Source organism: Grammomys surdaster, unplaced genomic scaffold (genome assembly GCF_004785775.1).
Source record: "Grammomys surdaster isolate TR1022 unplaced genomic scaffold, NIH_TR_1.0 212, whole genome shotgun sequence".
Classification (NCBI taxonomy): Eukaryota; Metazoa; Chordata; class Mammalia; order Rodentia; family Muridae; genus Grammomys; species Grammomys surdaster.
Window position 1 is genome coordinate 5,006,904 of NW_021604657.1, and position 5,115 is coordinate 5,012,018.

The window sequence follows — 5,115 nt, forward strand, 5'->3', positions numbered from 1 at the left end:
CTTTCCTTTCCTTTCCTTTCCTTTCCTTTCCTTTCCTTTCCTTTCCTCATTTACTGTTCATACTTAAAGAAGCAACACTGCTGCTCTTTCAGTAAGAGTCCTTTTTTGTCTAGCTTAATATGGATGCCACCAAACTGGAACTGTCAGAAGATTGGCTTAGGTTATAGTGTAGCCAGAAGCACATTTCGGTGGAGTCGTATAATGAATGTTTAAAGTCCAGTGGGTCATCCCAGATATACTTCACACAAATCAGTTTCATTTTTCCACAAACATTGTTAAGTCTATCCTTTAATCCCCCAAAGCATTGAAGTGCTCTGTAGTCGCTCCTTGTTGGATTGGGGAGATGACTTTACAGTCCAACTGTCCCTTTATTTCCTTGACTTTATTGTTTGGCCATTGGAGTCACTGAATCTTATCTATATCTTTCTCCTGATATATATATGTATATGTATATGATATATATGATATATTTTATATATATGATAAATATTTTTTATGATATATATGATTTTTTTTGACAAATGGCAATAGCTTTTTAAATTCAAAAACAGTGTCTTTTAGCAGACGAGGACAAGTAATTATCAAAAGAGTCTATAGCTGTAGAGAGGATGGATGAATCCTATGGATGAGTTAGACATTTGACTTTTGTGCAGAGTAAGGATCAAGTACAGGAGTACTACTGTGTGACAAATGTCAGCATAAAGTGGACAGGAAGGGCTGTTGGAGAAGGTGAGCAGAGCAGGAAAGTTCAGGAGGAGGGTACTATGAACTTGATCCAGTACACCAAATTCTCCAAAACTCCTTCCCCTGAGTACCAGAACTACTGTAACACACATCTATATGAGCACCCGTCCATGAAACATGGCTCAGGGGAAAAGTGCTTGTCCCTCATATGCCGAATCTAGGCGATAATTTATGGATATACATAAGGAGATGCACATGTGTGTATACAAGGTAACATGAAGAAAAGACCAAGAAAGGCAAAACATTAGCGGGTGAGGTAATGGGCACAATTATGAAAGGGTATATTAACTTACCTGTTTTGCTAGTTCTGACTCTGTTATAGAGTTTTTGGTTTTGTGGGGTGGACAAGAGCATAAAATATATTTAACACTGAAAGGGTAAAATTTAATATGAAGATCCACAGCTTCCGTTTTCAAACCTGTTCTAATTGTATGGAAGTTTCTTTGAGCTGTATAGATTTTGAGTCTGGCTAATCTTGGTGTGTGATGTTTTTAATTTATTTGCAAATTGTTTTTATAATACAATTTGTAAAATTAAAAAAAACCCAACTATACAAATAAAGCAAACATGGCTCAAGTGGACGAGAGATGAACTGTGTACACAGTATTAGTAGCCCCTCTTGTGGTCAAGCCTACATCTTCCTCGGTGAGAACGCATTGTGTATGATACTCACCCATTTTATAAATGGGACAGCTTCCTGGCTATTTGGCTTACTAACCCTGAACACACACTGCTTGAGATAAACTGTATAACAGTCCAGAAATCCCTGGGGTTCCAGAGAGGGGCAGCCAGACACACTGTGACTGGGACAAACACTCAAATCCAGAAGGCTTTATGAAGTAACCTATGCTCTATGTGTCGGCTTTAGGTCTGTCCTTGAGAACTCACAAACTCACAAAGCAGGAACTAGAACAACTCTGATATACATAATTGTACTAGTCAGAGGAGAAAGAATAAAGACGGAAACAGGGCCAGAGAGGGGAAGGGCAATTATTATATTAATCTCTTGGTAAAGTTTTAATGTTCTTAAGGTTTTTGTTTTTTGTTTTGTTTTTCACTTGTTATTTGATCTTCAAGGTGGGGTACCAACTCATCCTACCTTTGAAGAGTCTCCTGACTCAAGGTCTGTACTTGAGAAGAGACAATGTCAGGTTTTCTGAGACCTTGCCTTTCCTCTTGCTGGTTGCCTCAATAGTTCCGCTTGAATTAGGGGACTTTGTGAGCTACTTTGCTCATGGCTGCAATAAAATAGCCGACAAAAGCAATGTAAAGAAGGACATATTTAGTCTGGCCCATGGCTTGAAGTATGGTGTATCATGGTGTGGGTAGCATGGTGGCAGGGGTGTGGGGTGTCTGCTCATAGTGTGCCAGCTGTCAGGAAGCAGAGTGAGGTCAATCCTGGGGCTTATCTGTCTATATTCTTTTTATACAGTCCTGATCTCTAGTCCATGGAATGGTACCACCCGTTTTTAGGCATGTCTTCCCAATGAACCACATCCAGAAACTTCTCCATGAATATACTCAGAGGCTTGCCCCTTTAGCGATTCAAAAGCCTGTTAGATTGACAGTCAATAATGACCAGCATAGGGTCACAGTGGGATCTCTTTGTTTAGTTAAATGAAGGAAATCATTTTTTTGTTATGCTTTTCAATTGCTCACTGGTGTCCAGGTACCGTGTCAATTTCAGTGCATAAAAGGTTGAAATATAGCATTAAAAAAATCACTTACTACAGTGGGTTGCCTCAAACATGTGTTCAGTAAAATTTTCTCAAAGAGTCTTGCTATGTGGCCCTAGCTGGCCTTGATCTTGCAGTATTTCTGCCTTAGTCTCCCGAGTGCTAGGATTGCAGGTGTGACCCCTTATGTTTGGTTTCCTAAGTCATTATTGGTGGAGATTTTAATATATACAAATGTAGAATGATGCATTAAATTCCCGTGTAGCCAGTTCCCATTTCTGACAGTAACTAGCAAATGGCCAATTTGTATGAGCAATGTTATTGTCTTCCACATCTGGTTTTAGAAATCAATCCCGCTGGGCGGTGGTGGCGCACGCCTTTAATCCCAGCACTTGGGAGGGAGAGGCAGGCGGATTTCTGAGTTTGAGGCCAGCCTGGTCTACAGAGAGAGTTCCAGGACAGCCAGGGCTAAACAGAGAAACCCTGTCTCGAAAAAACAACAACAACAACAACAACAAAACAAAAGAAACCAATCCCAAATGCTATATAATATTATCTATAAATATTTTAGTGTATATTTCAAATTAGAATATTAAGAATTGAAAAATTAATAGTCTTATCACACATCTAATTGTTATTTTATATTCCTTCATATATAAATATACATATAAATATATATATATATGTAATGTGGATATAATACAAGTAATGAAATGATATGCACTTGATTTGTTAGAATCAAGATCCACATAAAACCGATAGCCTGCTTCTGTTTTCTGTGTCTCTTAATGATCTATGTCATTTTTTCTGTGTGGTTTCCTATAGCTTCAATTCTGCTGCTAGCATCCCTTTTGATGTCATTGAACATGTTCCTCTGAAATCTCTTATTATACTTTTATTCAGCATTAGATTTAGTCCAGCCCCAGTCAATTTAGGTCTGTAGGATTGTTTTTATACTGCCGTCAGGAGATGTTTTGCCTTGTGTCTCTCTTTTGTTACATTGGGCATTACTAAGGAGACAGATGATATAACTCTGATCTGTGTGCTAGGAAATTCCCCATTGTTATCTGGCAGCCACTGATAACCATTGTCCAGGTCTTTAAAAGTTTTTTAATTGAGATAGATTTACATCACTTTGCCCCTTCCTTTTCCTCCCATTAGTTCCCACTTTGAATCTCTCCTCTGTTTCCCCTGCCACTCTCAAGTTTATAGCCTCTTTTCTTTGATAATTGTTATATAACATACAGATGTATATGTATGTGTCTGTGTCTGTGTTTGTGTATATGTATATAAACACACACACACACACATAGCCTTCTGAATCTGTTTTTATTCTTGGTGTGTATATAGTTTCAAGACTGACCACTCTTATTGGATAACCAACAAAGGGATCATCCCTGGGGGAGGATAACCCTTCTCCCAGCAGTCACTAGTTGCCTGTAGCTCTTTGTCTAGGGGAAGGATCTCATAAAACTTTCCCCTTTCCATGTTAGCATGCCCATTGATTTTACCAGTGTTCCAGTCTTGTTTATGGAGCCATTTCTAGGAGAGACTCCTACAGCAGCCCTCCCAGGATTCTGGCTCTTACAATCTTTTTACCCCTCCTTCCACAGTATTCTCCCAGTCATAGACACAGGAGTGTAATGTTTTGGGGCTGGACTGCCCATGATTTGTGGTTCTTTGCATTGTGTCCGGTTGTGCTTTTCTTTGGTCGTCTCTATTTGCATCAACAAAGGCTTTTTTGATGAGAGGTAGTAGCTACATTTATCTGTCATCTAAAGATAAAGGAAAGGAGTGGTGGCTTCTCAGTGGAGCTGTTGATCTTGACTTTTCTATGCAGAGAGTTTTTAAGTTGTAAATTAAATATCTTGAAAATTCACTAAGATTCTCATTCTCATCTTGCATCATCTGTCAGTTGGATATTTCTAGCAATTTGGCTACTTTATGCTATAGGTTATCTAATGTGAGGGTATAAATTTGTTCACAGAATGCGCCTACAATTCTTCCTTCCCACTTCCATGACATGGCCTCTTCGACTGCTGATTTTGCTAACTGGAGTTTCTTCCATTCGTTCTTGGTTAATGTGGCTGAAGATTGATCAACTTTATTGATTTTAAAAAAATTGTCCAGTTTTTGGCCTTCCGAAATTTCTGTATCCCTATTCATATTTTCTGTTTTATTCATTTCAAGTGCAATCTTCATTTTCTGACTTGAGAAGAACTAGGCCTTAGCTTTTCTATTTTCCTATGCTTTTGAGGGAGAGAATTCTTTAAAAAAAACAGTTATGCTTAAGAAGACATGGTACTCTGCTTTGAGTCTATCTGCAGTTGCTAAGCAGGATCTTGCAGTTGCCAAGCTTCAGAGGACATTGTGCAGGTGGGGAAAGGTAGGGGGTAAGGGTAAGGGCGAGGATCCTGGCTTCTGGCATCTCCCCCTTCTCTGTTTAGTTAGAGAAGGCGTCTTATGTTCAATCTCAACTATGTGAGTTTTGAATTTGGATGTCTAATTATGGGGGGTCTTAGACAAGTTCACAACCCCAAAACACTGATGTGAGACGAGTCACATCGATGGTCGAAGGCTTTAGGCTGTCGACGATGGGCAACGTCAAGGGACTCTGATGTGGGTGAAAGGAGGGTGAGAGCCCTGTCTTAGGCCATGTAGGCTGCACCCACTCCCAGCACCACGCACTCCTTTT

The 5,115-nt window shown here is 39.5% G+C and overlaps 1 protein-coding gene across 1 annotated transcript in view; it reads left to right on the forward strand.

Annotated features, from left to right (window-relative positions):
* Kcns3 (potassium voltage-gated channel modifier subfamily S member 3) overlaps positions 1–5,115 on the forward strand; it is a 48,138-nt gene that overhangs the window by 28,200 nt on the left and 14,823 nt on the right. The window lies entirely within an intron of this gene.